Source organism: Bos mutus, chromosome 10 (genome assembly GCF_027580195.1).
Source record: "Bos mutus isolate GX-2022 chromosome 10, NWIPB_WYAK_1.1, whole genome shotgun sequence".
Taxonomy (NCBI): domain Eukaryota; kingdom Metazoa; phylum Chordata; class Mammalia; order Artiodactyla; family Bovidae; genus Bos; species Bos mutus.
Window position 1 is genome coordinate 57097569 of NC_091626.1, and position 23703 is coordinate 57121271.

A 23703-nucleotide genomic window follows, 5' to 3' on the forward strand; every position below is an offset into this window, starting at 1 on the left:
TTAACATCTCCTCTCAGAAAAGTTAAGTATGCATGCTCTTTCCTACAGACACATACAGAAAGAGACACACACACATACATACACACACACACAGAAAACGTTTCAAATCCTTTATTTTTCCCTGGGGCAACTTCTTTTAGTTCTTTTTAGACGTTTCTCAGTTCAGTTTGGAGACTCCAACACAAAGAACCATGATAGCTGAAATCATACTCATTCTAACTGTCCTCTATAAAAGAAAAGACCAAAATACTAAAATAAAATTAAGTAAAGAAATCTCAGGTTTTAGAATCAAATTCAGAATCAAAATCTTAAGCCTAAATTTACTAGTCCAGTATTTCTATCCACTAAATAAAGATAACACATTCTGTTCTCTGGAACCATTTTAAGGACTAGGGATTATAATCTATGAAAAAATAAACTCATTAACACGGTACTTGGCACAAAGGAGATGTAAAGGATAACATATTAGCTATCACTAGTAAACTCTTAGAACTAAATCAACTGCCATAACTTTCATAATCAACTAACTAATCAATTTTCACAACTGCCATAAAAGTGTGCATATAACATAATTTCTACTTAATGAATATGAACCAAAGTTTTTAATTAGCCAACCTTCAAATGTTATAGGACAAGAAATAATTTGAACTGTGACACACTGCTGCTGAAGGTAAAAAATGGAACAATTTGGAAAATTGGCTGTTATTTATAAAGTTAAACATGCAAAAACCCTATGACCCAGAATTCTACACCAAGAGAAATGAAAATATAAAATATATGTCCACACAAACAACTGGACACAAATGTCCAAAGCAGTTTTATTCAAAATAGCCAAAACCTGGAAATAACCTTAATGTCAATCAGCAAGTAGAGAGAGAAAAGGTTGTGGCTTATTCATATAGTAGCAAACTATTCAACAATAAAATGAGTCAGTTCAGTTCAGTTGTTTAGTCATGTCTGACTCTCTGCAACCCCATGGACTGCAGCACACCAGGCTTCCCTGTCCATCATCAACTCCTGGAGCTTCCTCAGACCCATGTCCATCGAGTTGGTGATGCCATCCAACCATCTCATCCTCTGTCATTCCCTTCTCCTGCCTTCAATCTTTCCTAGCATCAGGTCTTTTTCCAGTGAGTCAGTTCTTCCCATCAGGTGGCCAAAATATTGGAGTTTCAGCTTCAGCATCAGTCCTTCCAATGAATATTCAAGACTGATTCCCTTTACGAAGAAACTGGTTGGATCTCCTTGCGGTCCAAGGGACTCTCAAGAGTCTTCTCCAACAACACATTTCAAAAGCATCAATTCTTCAGCACTCAGCTTTCTTTATGGTCCAAACTCTCACATCCAAACACGACTGCTGGAAAAACCATAGCTTTGAACTACACAGACCTTTGTCAGCAATGTCTCTGCTTTTTAATATGCTGTCTAGGTTGGTGATAGATTTGCTTCCAAGGAGGAAGCGTCTTTTAATTTCATGGCTGCAGTCACCATCTGCAGTCATTTTGGAGCCCCCAAAAATAAAGTCTGTCACTGTTTCCATTGTGTCCCCATCTATTTGCCATGAAGTGACGGGACTGGATGCCATGATCTTCATTTCTTGAATGTTGAGCTTTAAGCCAACTTTTTCACTCTCATCTTTCACTTTCATCAACAGGTTCTTTAATTCTTATTTACTTTCTGCCATAAGGCTGGTGTCATCTGCATATCTGAGATATACAAGGTTGTGTCACCTGCATATCAACATTATATATTTAATAAAATGATTAAATTCCTAAAAATAGGTACTTTTATAACACAAAAGACTGCACATAGTATAATTCCATATACATGTAATTTAACAGGGAAAATCTATAGTGTCAGAAAGCAGATCAGTGATTACCTGGGATGGAGAGAGACTAAGAGCAAATGGGAATGAAGGAACTTTTTTGCTCTGATGGAAATGTTCTACACCTTGGTTTGAATGGTGGTTCACAAGTACATACATTAATCAAAACTTAAACTATATACTTGAAATGATAAAACTATACAATAAAGGACAGAGACAGCATGGGCCTAACAGAAGCAGAAGATATTAAGAGGTGGCAAGAATACACAGAGCAACTATACAAAAACGATCTTAATGACCCAGATAATCACAATGGTGTGATCATTCACCTAAGGCCAGACATCCTGGAATGCTAAGTCAAGTGGGCCTTAGGAAGCATCACTACAAACAAAGCTAGTGGAGGTGATGGAATTCCAGTTGAGCTATTTCAAATCCTAAAAGATGATGCTGTGAAAGTGCTGCACTCAATATGCCAGCCTATTTGGAAAACTCAGCAGTGGCCACAGGACTGGAAAAGGTCAGTTTTCATTCCAATCCCAAAGAAAGGCAATGCCAAAGAATGCTCAAACTACCGCACAATTACACTCATCTCACACTCTAGCAAAGTAATGCTCAAAATTCTCCAAGCTAGGCTTCAACAGTATGTGAACCGAAAACTTCCAAATGTTCAAGCTGGATTCAGAAAAGGCAGGGGAACCCAAGATCAAATTGCCAATATCCACTGGATCACAGAAAAAGCAAGAGAATTTCAGAAAAACATCTGCTTCACAGACTACGCTAAAGCTTTTGACTGTGTAGATCACAACAAACTGTGGAAAATTCTTAAAGAAATGGGAATACCAGACCATCTTACCTGCCTCCTGAGAATTCTGTATGCAGGTCAAGAAGCAACAATAGAACCAGACATGGAACATCGGACTGGTTCAAAATTGGGAAAGGAGTATGTCAAGGCTGTATATTTTCACCCTGCTTATTTAACTTATATGCAGAGTACATCATGTGAAACGCTGGGCTGGATGAAGCACAAGCTGGAATCAAGATTGCCAGGAGAAATATCAATACCTCAGATATGCAGATGACACAACCCTAATGGCAGAAAGCAAAGAGGAACTAAAGAGCCTCTTGATGAAAGTGAATGAGGAGAGTGAAAAAGCTGGCATAAAACTCAACATTCAAAAAACAAAGATTATGGCATCCGGTCACATCACTCATGGCAAACAGATGGGGAAACGGTGAAAATAGTGAGAGACTTCTTTTGGGGGGGGCTCCAAAATCACTGCAGCCATGGTGACTGCCGTCGTGAAATTAAAAGACACTTTCTCCTTGGCAAAAAAGCTATGACCAACCTAGACAGCATATTGAAAAACAGTGACATTACTTTGCCGACAAAGGTCAGTCTAGTCATGTATGGATGCGAGAACTGAACGATAAAGAAAGCTGAGCGCCGAAGAATTGATGCTTTTGAGTTGTGGTTTTTGGAGAAGACTCTTGAGACCCCTTGGACTGCAAGGATATCCAACCAGTCCATCCTAAAGGAGATCAGTCCTGAATATTCACTGGAAGGACTGATGCTGAAGCTGAAACTCCAATACTTTGGCCACCTGATGGGAAGAACTGACTCACTGGAAAAGGCCCTGATGCTGGGAAAGACTGCAAGCAGGAGGAGAAGGGGAAGACACAGGATGAGATGGTTGGATGGCATCACCAACTCCATGGACATGAGTCTGAGCAAGCTACGGGAGTTGGTGCTGGACAGGGAACCTAGTGTGCTGCAGTCCATGTGGTCGCAAAGAGTCACACACAACTGATCGACTGAACTGAACTGAAACTATACACTTGAAATGAACATAATATAAATTATACTTCAATAAAGACGATTTTAAAGAAAAAAATCAAATCATTTTTCAAGTGAATAGGGGTCAACAGTTGGGTTTTATCCATTAGCTTCATAATAATGTCACCGTTTTTGAACACTATAATCCTTTTTCCTTAATTTCCCGTCAATATTGGCAATCTTTTATTTTGTGGCTGCACTCACTTCTATTTGCCTAAAACTCTCACAAAATATCTCCTAGGGCTTCCCAAGTACTGTGACAATGACTGTAGGCTAGGAAAGATATCCTTAGAACCTTAAGGTTCTAATCCATTGTAGCAAGCAATCAACAAAGCCAAAGATCTTCTAAATGGGAATTCCACAGTTAAAAAAACAATCCTAAACAAATAGGAATCCTGCCTGAATTCTTATTCCACATCCTTTTCATAAAGTTGCTTTCATCAACTAACAGACAGGAAATCCTTGATCATATATACAAGTATAAATATACACACTGTTTTTTAAAGGATCATAATGATTTGAAAATCATTCATTTATATTCATTTATGTACTTTTAATTTACTATATAAATAGCACTTCTAAAAGAGCATCTTCGTTAAACAGACTAAACAGTAAAAGTCCATGAGCTTAATCTGTTTGTCATTCAGGATTTGTTTATTATTTAGCAAAACTGTTATACCTTAAAACCATTATAAGCAGGAGCTTAAACTTTTGACTCAAGGGTAAGAAAAATTACAGTGAACACTGCCTTAAAAAAAAAATTCACTGCATTTTGGGAAAACAGTTTGGTGGTTCCTCAAAAAGTTAAACAGAGAACTACTGTATTATCCAGAAATTCTACTTCTAGGTATACACCCTAAGGACCGGAAATCAGGGACTCATGTACACCAATGTTTATGGCATTATTCGTAATAGCCAAAAGATGGAAACAACCCTAATGTCCACCAACATATGGATTTCAAGATGTATGTATGAGTAGAATAAACATATAGTGGATTATTTAGCTTTAAAAAGGAATGGAATTCTGATACATGATACAACACGGATGAACCTTGGAAACACTATGCTAGGTGAAATGAGCCAGATGCAGAAGGTCATGTATCATATGACCCCAGTTATGAGGTACGTAGAATAGGCAACTTCCTAGGGACAGAAAGTAGAACAGAGGTTACCAAGGGCTGGTAGGTCAGAATACAGAGCTATTGTTTAATGGGTACACAGTTTCTGTTTGGTATAATCAAAAAGCTCTGGAAATGAACAGCAGTGATAGTTTGACAACACTTTGAATGTACCTAACGCCACTGAATTGTAACCATTAAAAATGGTTAAAATCGTTTAAGTTACATGTTATTTTGCCAACATAAAATAAAATTTCAAAAATCATGTATTCCCAAAAACTAAGGGATAAAATAAAATTGTGTGGGCAAAGATACCCATCCCAGTAGTAAAAGCCCCTGGAATATTGGTTGAGATACTACTGGTTGAGATAGCAGTATTGTGATAATGATGAGATTATAACATTGTTCTCAAATTGATGTAGGTTTCAGGGTTTCCTTGGTGGCTCAATGGTAAAGAATCCAACTGTCAATGCAGAAGACATGGGTTCGATTCCTGGGTTGGGAAAATTCCCTGGACAAAGAAATGGCAACCCACTCAAGTATTCATGCCTTGGAAAATCCCATGGACAGAAGAGTTTGGCAGGCTACAGTCCATGGGGTCACAAAGAATAAGACACAACTTCGTGATTAAACAACAAAAATAAAGTAGTTTCAGAGCACTTTCACACATATTACTGCACCTCATCCTCACAGTAACCTTGCAAGGGAAGCATGATGAATGTTTTTATGAGACTCAGGTCACAAGACTAGAATTAGGACTAGAGGTCTAGTATTTGGTTGCTGCATCTTCCTTTTGACCGTATCACAAATGCCTCTCAAGTATGTGATAGAAGCAGTCAAGTTAATATTTGCTGAGTGCTGTAGTGGTCTTAATGTATGTGATATTAGAAATCTTCACCAACAAGTTACCTTTTAAAATCTGAACAAATCCAAGTAAGATATAACCTTATCTGAATTTTACTGAAAATTTTACTGTACACCACCATACAAAGTACCCTTTGATTATTAATGCCTGAGACACTCTTAAGACCAAGGCTAAACTCTGTCCCCTTTTACTATGCTTCTTTCAGTAAGTTTAGTTCTTTTTTTGTTATTATAATATACTGCACTGCCACCAAAGATAAATTTTAGATTTCCTTTGAGGTGGAAGATGCTCTGTGTAAGGAACACTATTTGCACTGGGGATGTTTTCCTACTCTTAGATTTAACCACTGTGTTCACTGTATGGATCAATAGTATTTTGTATCTCATCCTGATTACAGTAGTTCTATTATCATTCTTTCTACAGTGCCATATAGTAAAGTTATAAAGAATGGAGTGAAATTATAGGCAGGCAAAATCAGCTAACAAATGACAGTCATTTGAAAAAATACATGAAACGGATTTTCCAAATCTCTGGCTTTGAAAATTTCATGCTTTGAAAATGCAGTTGTACCATGTGATAATAAAAGCTGGTTTTCCCCTCTGAGGCTTTAAAAAGCACTCTGAATCTAAGTAGTACTAGAAGTAGGAGAACCACCTTCAGTATGGACAACAAAATTAATTATGTTAGTGTATGATTCTGTTAGTTTCTAGATCATATACCTTCTATACTAATGAGGTACCATTCTATAGATTAGAACAGTTAAGATTATAGAGTAAAAAGAAGTTGTCTTTTCCCTCACATGATTATAGGCTATAGACAGTATATGGCTCTGACTCTCAGAAGAAACCAGCAATAGTTAAAGATGCATCCCTCGAACTGGTCATAGGATTAGGGCTGGTGCAAAATTGTGATTTTGCATTACTGTGAAACTTTGCTGTTTGATATTGGAATACATTCTTAAATAAATGTGGTTATGTTATACATCATTTTAATGGCATTTCTCACTTCATGTTTTTCTGCTAATGACTCACTGTTTGCTGTTTATGTTTATTTTAGATTACAGAAATGTTAGACAAAAAGCAAATTCAAGCGATTTTTTAAATCCAGTACAAAATGGGTCGTAAAACAGCAGAGACAACTCATGCAATATCAGCAAGCGTTTGGCCCAGGAACTGCTAATGAACGTACAGTGCAGTGATGATTCAAGAAGTTTTGCAAAGAAGACTAGAGCCTCAAATATGAAGCACATAGTGGCCAGCCATCAGAAACTGACAAGCACCAACTGAGAGCCATCACTGAAGATGATCCTCTTACAGCTACATGAGAAACTGCCGAAGAACTCAACATCAACCATCCTATGGTCATTTGGCATTTGAAGCAAATTGGAAAGGTGAAAAGGCTAGGTCACTGGGTGCCTCATGAGTAAAGTGAAGTTGCTCAGTCGTGTCCGACTCTTTGCAACCCCACTAGCCTACCAGGCTCCTCTGTCCATGGGATTTTCCAGGCAAGAATATTGGAGTGGGTAGCAATTTCCTTCTCCAACATGAGCTGACTGCAACTCAAAAAAGTTTTGAAGTGTTGTCTTTTTTTATTCTACACAATAACGACAAACCATTTCTTGATTAGACTGTGATGTGCAACAAAAAGTAGACTGTTTACAACAACCAGTGATGACCAGCTCAGTAGCTGGACCAAGCAAAAGCTCCAAAGCACTTCTAAAAGCTAAACTTGCACGAAAAAAAGGTCATGGTCTCTGGTGGTCTGCTGCCAGTCTGATCCACTACAGCTTTCTGAATCCTGATGAAACCATCACATCTGAGAAATATGCTCAGCAAATCGATGAGATACACCAAAAACTGCAACACCTGCAGCCGGCACTGGTCAGCAGAAAGGGCCCAATTCTTCTCCACAATGCCCGACCAACACGTCACACAACCAACATCTCAAAAGTTGAACAAATTGGGCTACAAAGTTTTGCCTCATCCACCATATTCACCTGATCTCTCACCAATCCACTACCACTTCTTCAAGCATCTTGACAACTTTTGCAGGGAAAACGCTTCCACAAACAGCAGAAAGCAGAAAATGCTTTCCAAGAGATTGTCAAATCCCAAGACGTGGATTTTCACGCTACAGGAATAAACAAACTTACTTCTCGTTGGCAAAAATGTGTTGATTGTAATGGTTCTTATTTTGATTAATAAAAATGTGTTTGAACCTAGTTACAATGATTTAAAAGTCATGGTCCAAAACCGCAATTACTTTTGTACCAACCTAATAGGACAAAAAAGCCTCAGCTAATGAAGTACCTTGTTAACTGGGGAAAGAAACCTGAGAGCAAAAGCTTTGCTTCCAAGTATGCCAGAGTGATGTGGCAGTCCCAGAGAGGTCTACTGTGTCTAAACAGGACAGGTTTGTCACAGGCCTGGAGAATGACTCCTAGAAATAAAACAGGACTTAACAGGCCTTCCTTAGAAAATAGACGTTTCTAGGTATTCTATCCCTGTAACATTCACCTTCTTCTTCATAAAGATGCTTGACAGAGTCTGCATCCAAATTATTTTTGTAAGACATGCTGCCAGTATTAATAGCAAATATTATTATAAGTCAAACAGTACACTTTTTGAAACAGAAAAGTCCTTTTTCAAATTATCTTAAAGAAGCCACCCCCCTGAAAAAGCATAAAACATAAGAGGTTGATAGAAAGGGAAAGAACAGTTAGCCCAGGTGTACGCCATTGGGCCAAACCTGAGGCATCCTCCACAGAAATTCTAGGGCTCTATAGTTTGAAAAACACAGTTCCAGGCTTTACTAATGGTCCTGAGGTAGACAGATTGCCCCAAATAAGCAAAAATAAACATATAAGATTCCTTAAGAATTACCAAGGAAGATAAACGTGAAACTAAAACTGAAGTTTGTAGTGGTAAGTGCTATGATGAAAAACAAAGCAGGATAAAAGGACAGAATGGAAGAAGGAAAGAAAGTGCTACTTTACAAACGGTGCTAGGCAAGATTTCTCTGAATGGATGACATTTGAGCAGAGATTTGAATGAAATGGAGGCTCAAGAGCCATGTGGCTATGGAGTGGAGGTGGGAAAGAGCTGTGAGCAGCAGAACTACACACACTGCGTGTTAGAGAAAAATCACTTGGGCTGAAGTGGTATATAGAGCGGGGAGGGGAGGAGATATGGTAAGAAAATAGAATATAGCACACAGAACATCTTTGTTCAATTAATGAAGACCTGGGCAGCCAGCAAGTTAATTCTTTATGTGACAAACGCTGTCTAAAACATCTCCATGAATATATTTCTTCAAACTACAATATTCCCTGTGCCCGTTGTGGGAAGTGAGAGGAAGGAAGGGGACTTGTCGTCCTGCTGCACATTCTCATTATCTCAAATCTCTCCTTTTAAAAGATAAAATTTGCCGTCTCCTCCCCCATGCTCCTCAAGGAGTCTACTCCCATACACATTTTTCTGCCTTTGTTACCTTTCCACATCCAGGGTGGCCTGAAGATTCAAACCCCTCCTCCAAGCCCCACTCGTGGGCTCTTCTCATTCAACTGCAACCATGCAAGCAGTTCAGGTCTCCTTTTATTTGGGTAAGTGGGTTCTACACTGAATTCTTATCCTCAGCCTCCTCCCACTTAAGATAAAGTTTCTGATGAAAAAGAGCTACTGCCATTCTGCAATAGCAAACTGTTTAACAACTTTTTGATTTTGCATTACTGATAGTATCAACCTCCAAAAGAAAATGATGAGAACTTCTACTCGAGATTTAATACTGATATACTGTGAATAACTGGTTGATGATGAAGTAGCAAGAACTTAAGAAGACAACACCATCATCTTATCATCATGGAGTTTGTTAAAACAAGAAATAAGAATAAGCCTAAGAGAGAAAGTAAGTTCTAAGTTCAGCCACTCATGCTCGTGTCCGACTCTGTGACCCCATGGACTGCAGCACACCAGGCCTCCCTGTCCATCACCAACTCCAGGAGCTTGCTGAAACTGACGTCCATCTAGTCAGTGATGCCATCCAGCCATCTCATCCTCTGACATCTCCTTCTCCTCCGCCTTCAATCTTTCCCAACATCAGGGTCTTTTCCAAGGAGTCAGTTCTTCTCATCCAGTGGCCAAAGTATTGGAGTTTCAGCTTCAACATCAATCCTTTCAAAGAACACTAAGGACTGATCTCCTTTAGGATGGACTGGTTGGATCTCCTTGCAGTCCAAAGGACTCTCAAGAATCTTCTCCATCACAGTTCAAAAGCATTAATTCTTTGGCGCTCAGCTTTTTCTATGGTCCAACTCTCACATTCATACATGACTACTGGAAGAACCATAGCTTTGACTAGATGTATGTTTGTAGCAAAGGATTTAAAAAAACAGATTTTTAAACATTAACAGAGAGTATGACTAAAATCTCCTATTTGGGGACTTAAATATATATACAAGTGAAGCTGAATGACTGACCATGTCTCCAAAATGTCATCCAAGTTGGAGAGAGCAACCTCTGAAGTCTCTAAGATAAACAATGTGAAAGGCTCACTGAGTTTAATAATAAATATGAGCAAGCTACTGCTGAAAGCAAAACATTAAAAAACTGGAGGAGTCGTGTCAGAACAATTTTATTATGGACAATTAAAATGTGTTTGTATTTCTTACATTTGGGGAAAAACTAGCCAAGCTATACTCAAAAACTAACCAGGTCCTTGCATTCAATCACCACAGAATTAGTAGAGATGGTTTTTCAAAGATACTGGCCCAATATGCTCTTTTAACCAAAATGCCCAAAGATACCCTGGTTATTATCATAAATTATTAGAAATTCAAACAAAAAAATGTTACTTCTTTACCCTTATACATGACTATGAAGTCCCCAAATTTGAATTACTTTGTATAACTAGATCAGCGAGATCAAACAAAACTAGAGAAATTCAAAGGATTATTAACGTGGACTAGGAATACTGGTAATGTTTAGCAAGACAAAAGCAAAAAGCAGCAATTAACCACTCCCTTCCTCTGAACGCTTTTCCCTGGCTTCTAGGTATTATGCTCTCAGGTTTCCTACTTTTCTTACCACTCTTCAGTTTTTGCACCCCCTCCTCCACTTACAACTTAAAATACTGGCATTCAGCAGCACTTCAGCAACTGGGCCCTCTTCATAAACGTCACATAACATGTTCAAAACTGAACTTCTGACTTCTCCTCAAAACTTATAGCTGTTCCCGTATCCTATCTCAGTAAATGGCTCCAGCAATCACTCATTTGCTCAAACTAGAAAAAGTCATCCTCGACTCCTCTTAGGACCTCACTATGTATGAATTATGCCCAATAAATTCTACCTTCAAAATATCTCTCACATTTATCCACTCTCCTTCATCATCTCTAGTACCATCCTAATCCAGGATACCACTTCTCATGTTCAGTTCAGTCGCTCAGTCGTGTCCGACTCTTTACGATCCCATGAACGATGAACTCTCTGTCCATTACCAACTCCCGGAGCTTACTCAAACTCATGTCCATCGAGTCGGTGATGCCATCCAGCCATCTCATTCTCTGTCGTCCCCTTCTCCTCCTGCCCCCAATCCCTCCCAGCATCAGGGTCTTTTCCAATAAGTCAACTCTTCGCATGAGGTGGCCAAAGTATTGGAGTTTCAGCTTCAGATCAGTCCTTCCAATGAACACCCAGGACTGATCTCTTTTAGGATGGGCTAGTTGGATCTCCTTGCAGTCCAAGGGACTCTCAAGAGTCTTCTCCGACACCACAGTTCAAAAGCATCAATTCTTCAGCACTCACCTTTCTTCACAATCCAACTCTCACATCCATACATGACCACTTCTCATGAGGATGTCTTAATCCCTTTAACGTTACTCCTTTCCAAACTATTCTTCATCTGCAGCCAGACCAGACTTTTTTTACCTCATAAAGTTACTTACCATTAAAAATGTTCCACGGTTAAGTAAAAAAACTATCACCATGACTTACATACACTCTCAAAGATCTGGCTCCTGCTTACGTCAGCCTAATTAGAAACCATTCTCCCTCACATCTTAGGAACCAGCCATACTGAAATTCCTTCATCTCAGTATCTTCACACATGCAATAGAGGAAATATCCTCTGTCTAATCACCTCCTTCTTTGTCATCTTTCCCGGATCCATTTAAAGTCATTTTCTAAGACCAGTGGCCTTCCCTGACCCCCAGACAAGATGGTATTCCCCTATGCTCCCACAGCAATCTTTTAAAACATTCTTAACATTTACCACAGCTATTATTCCTAATATAATACCTCTATTTTTCTTGAGTCCATAAAATCCTGAACAGTAAGAACTTCTCTTGTTCAGCTTCTCCATTCCTAGCAGCTACTAAAAGTGCCTGAAAGGGAATTCCCTGGCAATCTAGTGGTGAGAACTCCACAATTCCACTGCCAGGGGCTCAGGTTCAACCTCTGGCTGGGGAACTAAGTTCCTGCAAGCCGTGCAGCACAACCAAAACTAAAGTACAAGTAAACAAAAGCACCTGAAATACACTGGATGCTTAATAAATGCGTCAAACAATGCAAGGATTGAAATAAAACATACAAGTGGACTTAGTAAATCATGGCATACAAAAACTAGAGAAACATCTCTTGTAGCTTAAATAAAAATAAAGGAAATATACATTTGTTCATTCAATCCAAGAATCAAAATTCCATTTAACAGAATTTGTGATTTAGGTTTTAAAAAAAGAAAAAGACAAGTACTACTACACATAACACAATTATTTGTCTAAGATTTAAGATTCCTGATATGCTAGACTTTGTGTTTATATTTGATTTGTTGTTTCAGCATTATTCTCCCAGTACAGACTATTTTAGAACCTAACTAGTACAAAGTGACTGGAGAAGGCAATGGCACCCCACTCCACTACTCTTGCCTGGAATATCCCATGGATGGAGGAGCCTGGTAGGCTGCAGTTCATGGGGTCACTAAGACTCAGATATGACTGAACAACTTCCCTTTCACTTTTCACTTTCATGCATTGGAGAAGGAAATGGCAACCCACTCCAGTGTTCTTGCCTGGAGAATCCCAGGGATGGGGGAGCCTGGTGGGCTGCCGTCTATGGGGTCACACAGACTCGGACACGACTGAAGTGACTTAGCAGTACAAAGTGACTAGGACTTGAGAAAATTTCAGAGATGCACACAACAATTCAAGTTTATCCCTACGAACAAGTATCAGAAATACATGTCCATCTAAAAAGCAGAAAAAAAGTTGAAGAGGTTATAATACAACCAAGTGAGGAATCTTGGTGTCCAGAAGCTACTTCAAATAGGAAGTGTATATGTGATTATCAAAGATTTTTAAAACCTATTTAATGTTTTAAAATATTACATTACTTACAAGATTTCACTGATGCTTAATAAAACAACCAAGCAGGCATAATATTACCAATAAACTAAACATATCCATTCAACACGGTTATATTAATCAGGTATAGTGAAATCGGATAAACATTAGTCATACAAAATCCTTGCTATACTTTTAAGAGACAGCACAACAACTTAGAGAGGGCTTAGTCACTTAAAGAACAGAAAAAAACAAAGCTGCCTATGAATCTGAATTTAGTCTGAGTTGGGGAGCTTATTTCACAAAAAGAGCACACTGCAAATCCAAAATTCTAGTGTGAAATATAACTTACAACTGAGGATTGTAATTGAAGAATGATGGATGGACTTTCCTACTAGGCATATACTTAATTTCTGACATTTACGTGTCTAGGTCACCTACTCTAGAAACTCTGACATTCAATATGCTATCAGATACAAGCCTGTTTTAGATCAACTTTCCAAAGAATTGAAAATAGTCAGAAAAACACTTTTACACTCTTATTTCCATTCCTTTTTCAAAAAGAAAGGAAGCTCAGTTTAAGTTTTTTAAAAAATTCATCTTCTCTTTTATATAAATCCTACTTAGTGCTTAAAAACATGTAAAATAAAAATGCTTCATGTTAAAATCTTATCTAAGAAGCTAAGTTCAGAGCAATCATCAGCTCTCAATTTAACTTCTTCAACACAAAATTACATGAACACAACTAAGCTCTTCCTACTCTTATTTTAGTAAGTAACTCAAGTAGCCAGTGTAGCCTTCACAATTTTAAAAATATATATTTGTTAAGCTTTTACTATCTGTGTAAGCATAAAGAATAGGATATCTTAGAAAATCCACTGCGGAGACACAGTGGTATGAAATGAAGTCTGTGCCAAAAGGCACTGCACCTGATGTAAAGTAGGTCCAAAGAAGTACCATTTTCCCTTCAAAACTTTTGCTCTAACTTGCTCAAATTTTGCTGGAAGAGATTTAAGTGGAATAGATTTTAATAGATTAAATTTAAAACCTTTCAAAATTCTGTTTTTCCATATCCATAACAACAGCATTTTTACATAACTCAAATTTATCCTGTTTCTCATGAGTTGGCATCCATTTCTACTGTCTAGATTCTTATCTCTTCAAGTGTGCTGGTTTGTCTACAGAGTTAAAAGGGTCGTGGGTTTCTATTACCCTACTCATGATATGTCAAAGATCAAGTCTAAGATGCTACCTGACTAACCCAACTCCAGTCATGAAGAATATCTATGCCTTTTACAAGTTACCTGGACCACATTCTTGACATCCTTATATATCAGAGGTTGTGAGAACCTAAGTCCCAAACTCCAAAGAAAATTTCACAAGAAGTATCAGACCGTTTATTTTTAGCAGCTTGGAAATGTACAATTTAGGCTACAGGAATAATTATATTGTCAAAACCAGAAAAAACTATTGGTTTTATTTTTTATTTTTTTAAACTATTGGTTTTAGACTATATAAGTACTCTAAAATATTATACTCAGATCAGATCAGATCAGTCGCTCAGTCATGTCCGACTCTTTGCAACCCCATGAATCACAGCACACCAGGCCACCCTGTCCATCACCAACTCCCAAAGTTCACTCAGACTCATGTCCATCGAGTCAGTGATGCCATCCAGCCATCTCATCCTCTGTCGTCCCCTTCTCCTCCTGCCCCCAATCCTTCCCAGCATCAGCGTCTTTTCCAATGAGTCAACTCTTCGCATGAGGTGGCCAAAGTACCGGAGTTTCAGCTTTAGCATCATTCCTTCCAAAGAACACCCAGCACTGATCTCCTTCAGACTGGACTGGTTGGATTCCCCTGGACTCCTTGCAGTCCAAGGGACTCTCAAGAGTCTTCTCCAACACCACAGTTCAAAAGCATCCATTCTTCGGCGCTCAGCCTTCTTCACAGTCCAACTCTCACATCCATACATGACCACAGGAAAAACCATAGCCTTGACTAGACGAACCTTTGCTGGCAAAGGAATGTCTCTGCTTTTGAATATGCTATCTAGGTTGGTCATAACTTTCCTTCCAAGGAGTAAGTGTCCTTTAATTTCATGGCTGCAGTCACCGTCTGTAGTGATTTTGGAGCCCAGAAAAATAAAGTCTGACAATGTTTCCCCATCTACTTCCCATGAAGTGGTGAGACCGGATGCCATGATCTTCATTTTCTGAATGGTGAGCTTTAAGCCAACTTTTTCACTCTCCACTTTCACTTTCATCAAGAGGCTTTTGAGTTCCTCTTCACTTTCTGCCATAAGGGTGGTGTCATATGCATATCTGAGGTTATTGATATTTCTCCCAGCAATCTTAATTCCAGCTTGTGTTTCTTCCAGTCCAGCGTTTTTCATGATGTACTCTGCATATAAGTTAAATAAGCAGGGTGACAATATACAGCCTTGACGAACTCCTTTTCCTATTTGGAACCAGTCTGTTGTTCCATGTCCAGTTCTACCTGTTGCTTCCTGACCTACATACACATTTCTCAAGAGGCAGATCAAATGGTCTGGTATTCCCATCTCTTTCAGAATTTTCCACAGTTTATTGTGATCCACACAGTCAAAGGCTTTGGCATAGTCAATAAAGCAGAAATAGATGTTTTTCTGGAACTCTCTTGCTTTTTCTATGATCCAGCAGATTTTGGCAATTTGATCTCTGGTTCCTCTGCCTTTTCTAAAACCAGCTTGAACATCAGGAAGTTCACGGTTCACCACAATTAGATAAAATTTTGATATCTTTTATATTATATGCAAAATGTATATTAGATAGAAACAAGTTTTGATTTATTGATTACATACCTAAAAAATTTAACAAAGAGCCAAAAAATAGTTTATTACAGACTCAGTTCAGTTCAGTCGCTCAATCGTGTCTGGCTCTTTGCAAGCCCATGGACTGCAGCAGACCAGGCCTCCCTGTCCATCACCAACTCCTGGAGTTTAACCAGACTCATCTCCATTGAGTAGGTGATGCCATCCAGCCATCTCATCCTCTGTCGTCCCCTTGTCCTCCTGCCTTCAATCTTTCCCAACACCAGGGTCTTTTCAAACGAGTTAGTTCTCGCATCAGGTGGCCAAAGATTTGGACTTTCAGCTTCAACATCAATCCTTCCAATGAACACTAAGGACTGATCTCCTTTAGGATGGACTGGGTGGATCTCCTTGCAATCCAAAGGACTCTCAAGATTCTTCTCCAATACCACAGTTCAAAAGCATCAATTCTTCAGCGCTCAGCTTTCTTGATAGTCCAATTCTCACATCCATACATGACTACCAGAAAAAACCATAGCCTTGACTAGACAGACCTTTGTTGGCAAAGTAATGTCTCTGCTTTTTAATATGCTGTCTAGGTTGGTCATAACTTTCCTTCCAAGGAGTAAGCATCTTTCAATTTCATGGCTGCAATCACTATCTGCAATGATTTTGGAGCCCAAAATAATAAAGTCTGACACTGTTTCCACAGTTTCCCCAAGTATTTGCCATGAAGTGATGGGACCGGATGCCATAATCTTATTTTTCTGAATGTTGAGCTTTAAGCCAGCTTTTTCACTCTCCTCTTTCACTTTCATCAAGAGGCTCTTTAGTTCTTCTTCACTTTCTGCCATAAGGGAGATGTCATCTGCACATCTGAGGTGATTCATAGTTTTCCTGGTAATCTTGATTCCAGCTTGTGCTTCTTCCAGCCCAGCATTTCTCATGATGTATAATCTGCATATAAGTTAAATAAGCAGGGTGACAATATACAGCCTTGACATACTCCTTTTCCTGTTTGGAACCAGTCTGTTGTTCCATGTCCAGTTCTAACTCTTGCCTCCTGACCAGGATACAGATTTCTCAAGAGGCAGGTCTGGTGGTCTGGTATTCCCATCTCTTTCAGAATTTTCCACAGTTTCTTGTGATCCACACAGTCAAAGGCTTTGGCACAGTCAATAAAGCAGAAATAGATGTTTTTCTGGAACTCTCTTGCTTTTTTGATGATTCACTGGATGTTGGCAATTTGATCTCTGGTTCCTCTGCCTTTTCTAAACCCAGCTTGAACATCTGGAAGTTCATGGTTCACGTATTGCTAAAGCCTGGCTTAGAGAATTTTGAGCATTACTTTACTAGCGTGTGAGATGAGTGCAATTATTACAGACTAGATAGTGTTTGAGCTTTTTGTTTTTTTTTAATTCATTACTTTGGTGTTACTAATATATTTTGTAGAATTTTAAAGCAGAAGAAGCCTTAAACATTATCTCATCCAAACATCAAGGTTTTACTAATGAGCAAACTAAGGCTCAAAAGAAATCACTAGACAACACATGTCAGGTGACAGGGGAACACCAATCAGTCTCCAAATTACCACAATCCTCCTTTCTCTATCTAGTACAAAAAATACATACACACACACACACAAGAAAAACTGAAATTTCATGATGTATATGAGTCAAACTATTATGCTATACACCTTAAATTTATACAGTGCGTGTGTGTGTGCTCAGTCACTTCAGTCATGTCCAACTCTGCAACCCTGTGGACCATAGCCCACCAAGCTCCTCTGATTCTCCAGGCAAGAATCCTGTAGTGGATTGCTATGCCTTCCTCCAGGGTATCTTCCTGACCCAGGGATCAAACCCACATCTCCTGTACTGCAAGCAAATTCTCACTGAGCCACCAGAGAAGCCCCCATGTCAATTAAATCTCAATAAAACTGCAAGGGGGAAGAAAAGGGAAAAGCTTTTTCATAGAATTGTCAAAAATGGCCTTTAGGCTTAAAGAACCTTGACATTTCTTCAGTGATATTTGTAAACCTGGGGTTTGGTACACCCTTTTTTTTTTTTATCATTGAACAAGTTTCTTTTTTATTTTTTAATTAATTTATTTTAATTGGAGGCTAATTACTTTACAATATTGCAGTGGTTTTTGCCATACATTGACATGAATTAGCCATGGGTACACCCTTTCTTTTTGAGGAAACTTGGAAGACAGGTTGAAAGAAGTATGTTCATGTGCCTAGGCATGAAAACAAACAGAACAAAAAATAACTTAAATACTGAAACATATGCACACATACTCACATACCCACACTCCTAAGAAGCTCTGCTTATACCCCAAACTAACATTCTGCATATGGTAGGGTAGGAGAAGAGACTTAGTAGAAAATCTGTAAGTATACTAATCGAGGTCATTTTTACAGGTCTATTTCAAGGAAAAAGAGAAAACTATCAGGTCATCACATTTTTAACTAAAGTATGTTAGAAGGTAGTAGCAATAACCATGTTTAAGGGCACAAGCTCTGAGACACTGTGACTATACAAGTATAATAATTCAGACAAAAAAATCAAATTTCTCAATTTGTATCTATTGTAGAAAATACAGTTCATGTATATAATCAACTAGATGTCTGTTGAAAGCACCTAAGATAACCACTTATACACACAATGAGGTTCCTTGGATCCAGGCTCTTTATGACCTCCTCAGTCAGTTCCCTCTTCTGTGAACACTAACAGCATTCTATCTGTAAAGCACCGTGTCACTTTTATTCTTATGCAATGACTGACGTTCATCTTGCAGCTTCTATTAGGATAACTAAATAACAGCATGTACGTGCACGCTCCCTCTCAGTTACTCTAACACAAATTAAAAAAAAAACAGAAGGATCTAAGATTTGGTTTTGCAAATATCAATATGAAATATATCATGGAGCTAATAAAAATCTAGCAATGTAATAGAACTGTGACATCCAAACCAAAGGCACCTAGAATCTCTACTTTTCCTTTTGGCAGTCACAACATATTTCCAATATAGCATTAAATTTATTTTGAGATAGCCACTAAAAACAGGAAGGATTAATGACCACTTACTATTTCATGATACCAATAAGAATGGGTAATTAAAATTTTCTCCGAGGTTAAGGCTCATAAAAATTTATATGAATTGCCATAATCAAAATTTTTATTTCGAAGCTCAGATCCTAAAATGAACTTTTTTCTCCTTGAAATCAAAGTAGACATGTAACTTGAAAGTCCTTTTTTCTATAATGATCATTGCTTTGTAATATGGAAATTAAGTAAACCATTTATTACCATTTGTAAAATACTTTAAGTATCACAGCATTTCTTATAATCTTATTTTTCTATCCATTAAAATCTTTCTTGAGTACCTGTAATATAAGGGCAAATAGTGGACATACTAAATAGTAGCAGGTATCTTGCCTGTGAGGAAGAAAACAGTTACAGAAAAATAAACACATGAAGAGATACCAAATCAAATGCGAATGGAACAGATAAGTAATTTAGAAGTTCAGAGTAAGGTGTAAATAAAGCTTGAGAGAAGCAGAACTGGAATTGTGCATTAAAAGATGATCAGAATTTATTTAAGATAAATAACACAGGGAACAAACCTATACATGATATACTCAGCAATGAGAAGCTCACTCTGAATGAAACAGACACTTGATTTTGGGAAGTAGAACAAAATAAGTTTAGAATTGAGTTGAATTACTTTACAAAGAATCATTGCATTAATTTACAAAGACAGACGGGTCTTGGTGGAGAGGTCTGACAAATGTGGTCCACTGGAGAAGAGAATGGCAAACCACTTCAGAATTCTTGCATTGAGAGCTCCATGAACAGTATGAAAAAGCACACTGAAAGATGAACTCCCCAGGTTGGTAGGTGCCCAATATGCTACTGGATATCAGTGGAGAAATAACTCCAGAAAGAATGAAGCGACAGAGCCAAAGCAAAAACAACACCCAGTCGTGGATGTGACTGGGGATAGAAAACAAGGTCCGATGCTATAAAGAGCAACACTGCATAGGAACCTGGAATGTCAGGTCCATGAATCAAGGCAAATTGGAAGCAGTCAAACAGGAGATGGCAAGAGAGAACATCAACATTGTAGGAATCAGCAAACTAAAATGGACTGGAATGGGTGAATTTAACTCGGATGACCATCATATCTACTACTGTGGACAAGAATCCCTTCGATGAAATGGAGTAGCCTTCATAGTCAACAAAAGAGTCCAAAATGCAGAACTTGGACGCACTCTCCGAAACGACAGAATGATCTCTGTTCGTTTTCAAGGCAAACCATTCAGTATTACGGTAATCCAAGTCTATGCCCTGACCAGTACTGCTGAAGAAGCTGAAGTTGAAAAGTTCTATGAAGACCTATAAGACCTTTTAGAACTAACACCCCCAAAAAAAGTCCTTTTCATTACAGGGGACTGGAATGCAAAAGTAGGAAGTCAAGAAACACCTGGAGTAACAGGCAAATTTGGCCCCAGAATGAAGCGGGGCAAAGGCTAATAGAGTTTTGCCAACAGAACGCAATGGTCATACCAAGCACCCTCTTCCGACAACACAAGAGAAGACTCTACACATGGATATCATCAGATGGTCAACACCAAAATCAGACTGATTATATTCTTTGCAGCCAAAGATGGAGAAGCTCTATACAGTCAGTGAAAACAAGACCGGGAGTTGACTGTGGCTCAGATCATGAACTTCTTATTGCCAAATTCAGACTTAAATTGAAGAAAGTAGGGAAAACCACTAGACCATTCAGGTATGACCAAAATCAAATCCCTTACTATTATACAGTGGAAGTGAGAAATAGATTTAAGGGAACAGATCTAATAGACACAGTGCCTGATAAACTATGGACAGAGGTTTGTGACGTTATACAGGAGACAGGGATCAAGACCACCCCACAAGAAAAAGAAATGCAAAAAGGCAAAATGGCTGTCTGAGGAGGCCTTACAAATAGCTATAAAAATAAGAGAATCGAAAAGCGAAGGAGAAAAGGAAAGATATACCAAGATACACCCATCTGAATGCAGAGTTCCAAAGAACAGCAAGGAGAGATAAGAAAGCCTTCCTCAGTGATCAGTGCAAAGAAGTACAGGAAAACAATAAAATGGCAAAGACCAGAGATCTCTTCAAGAAAATCAGAGATACCAAGGGAACATTTCATGCAAAGATGGGCTCAATAAAGTATAGAAATAGTATGGACTGAACACAAGCAGAAGATATTAAGAGAAGAGGTGGCAAGAATATACAGAACTGTACAAAAAAGATCTTAATGACCCAGATAATCACGGTGGTGTGATCACTCACCTAGAGCCAGACATCCTGGAATGTGAAGTCAAGTGGGCCTGAGAAAGCATCACTGCGAACAAAGCATGTGGAGGTGATGGAATTCCAAATGAGCTATTTCAAATCCTGAAAGGTGGTGCTGTCAAAGTGTGCACTCAATATGCCAGCAAATCTGGAAAACTCAGCAGTGGCCAAAGGACTGGAAAAGGTCAGTTTTCATTCCAATCCCAAAGAATGGCAATGCCAAAGAATGCTCAAACTACCGCACAATTGCACTCATCTCACACGCAAGTAAAGTAATGCTCAAAATTCCCCAAGCCAGGCTTCAGCAATACATGAACCATGAATTTCCAGATGTTCAAGCTGGGTTTAGAAAAGGCAGAGGAACCAGAGACCAAATTGCCAACATCCGCTGGATCATGGAAAAAGCAAGAGAGTTCCAGAAAAACATCTATTTCTGCTTTATTGACTATGCCAAAGCCTTTGACTGTGTGGATCACAATAAACTGTGGAAAATTCTGAAAGAGATGGGCATACCAGACCACCTGACCTGCCTCTTGAGGAACCTCTATGCTGGTCAGGAAGCAAGAGTTAGAACTGGACATGGAACAACAGACTGGTTTCAAAAGGAGAAGGAGTATGTCAAGGCTGTATATTGTCACCCTGCTTATTTAACTTATATGCAGATTATACATCATGAGAAACGCTGGGCTGGAAGAAGCACAAGCTGGAATCAAGATTGCCGTGAGAAATATCAATCACCTCAGATATGCAGATGACACCACCCTTATGGCAGAAAGTGAAGAAGAACTAAGGAGCCGCTCAATGAAAGTGAAAGAGGAGAGTGAAAAAGTTGGCTTAAAGCTGAACATTCAGAAAACTTAAGATCATGGCATCCAGTGCCATCACTGCATGGCATATGCAGGGGGAAACCATGAAAACAGTGAAGACTTTATTTTGGGAGGCTCCAAAATCACTGCAATGGTGACTGCAGCCATGAAATTCAAAGACACTTACTCCTTCTACAGGTGTGACTGTGATTTATTATTCACTTCCTAATAGGTTTCCCAGCTTCCATTTCATTTATCCTCAAAACTATTCTAAGTACTACTACAAGATGACTTTTCCTTAAATGCTTCCTTTTTCATGTCAGCTCACTGCTCTAGAGTCTTTAATTAATGATTGTTAGCCAGATTTCCTAGCTTGGTTATCAAGATTCTTTGTTCAGTTCACTTCAGTTTAGTTTAGTTTAGTTTCCTTCCTTTAGGAAGGAAAGTTATGACCAACCTAGACAGCATATTAAAAAGCAGAGACATTACTTTGCTAACTAAGGTCTGTCTCGTCAAGGCTATTGGTTGTTTTTCCAGTAGTCATGTATGGATGTGAGAGTTGAACTATAAAGAAAGCTGAACGCTGAAGAATTGATGCTTTTGAACTGTGGTGTTGGAAAAGACCCTTGAGAGTTCCTGGGACTGCAAGGAGATCCAACCAGTCCATTCTGAAGGAGATCAGTCCTTAGTGCTCATTGGAAGGATTGATGTTGCACCTGAAACTCCAATACTTTGGCCACCTGATGCGAAGAGCAGACTCATTTGAAAAGACCCTGATGATGGGAAAGACTGAAGGCAGGAGGAGAAGGGGATAACAGAGGATGAGATGGCTGGATGCCATCACCAACTCAGTGGAGATGAGACCGGTTAAACTCCAGGAGTTGGTGATGGACAGGGAAGCCTGGAGTGCTGTAGTGCTCACATGTAGTCCATGAGGTCACGAAGAGTCGGACACAACTGAGTGACTAAACTAAACTGAAGTGAACTGAACAAAGAATCTTGATAACCAAGCTAGGAAATCTGGCTAACAATCATTAATTAAAGACTCTAGAGCAGTGAGTTGACATGAAAAAGGAAGCATTTAAGGAAAAGTCATCTTGTAGCAGTACTTAGAATAGTTTTAAGGATAAATGAAATGGAAGCTGGGAAACCTATTAGGAGGTGAATAATAAATCAGGGTCACACCTGTAGAAAAAGTACAAAAGGACAGGTTTATTCATTATAGCGGGCAAAGCAGAGTGTCTACCAAAGAATACTTTAAGATTTTGTATTTAGATACAAAAAGTACTTAGGTACTCCTGTCAAGGCTGTATACTGTCACCCTGCTTATTTAACTTATATGCAGAATACATCAGTAGAAACACTGGGCTGGAAGAAGCACAAGCTGCAATCAAGATTGCCGGGAGAAATATCAATCACCTCAGATATGCAGATGACACCACCCTTATGGCAGAAAGTGATGAAGAACTAAAGAGCCTGTTAATGAAAGCGAAAGAGGAGAGTGAAAAAGTTGGCTTAAGGCTCAATACTCAGAAAACTGAGATTATGGCATCCGGTCCCATCACTTCATGGCAAATACATGGGGCAACAGTGCAAACAGTTTCAGACTTTATTTTGGGGGGGCTCCAAAATCACTACAGATGGTGACTGCAGCCATGAAATTAAAAGACGATTACTCCTTGGAAGGAAAGTTATGACCAATATAGACAGCATATTAAAAAGCAGAGACATTACTTTGCCAACAAAGGTCCGTCTAGTCAAGGCTATGGTTTTTCCA

General features: G+C 38.8%; 1 protein-coding gene across 1 annotated transcript in view; it reads right to left on the bottom strand.

Annotated features, from left to right (window-relative positions):
• Nucleotides 1-23703, bottom strand: part of ADAM10 (ADAM metallopeptidase domain 10) — a 143405-nt gene that overhangs the window by 80158 nt on the left and 39544 nt on the right. The gene's annotated exons all lie outside the window — the stretch shown is intronic.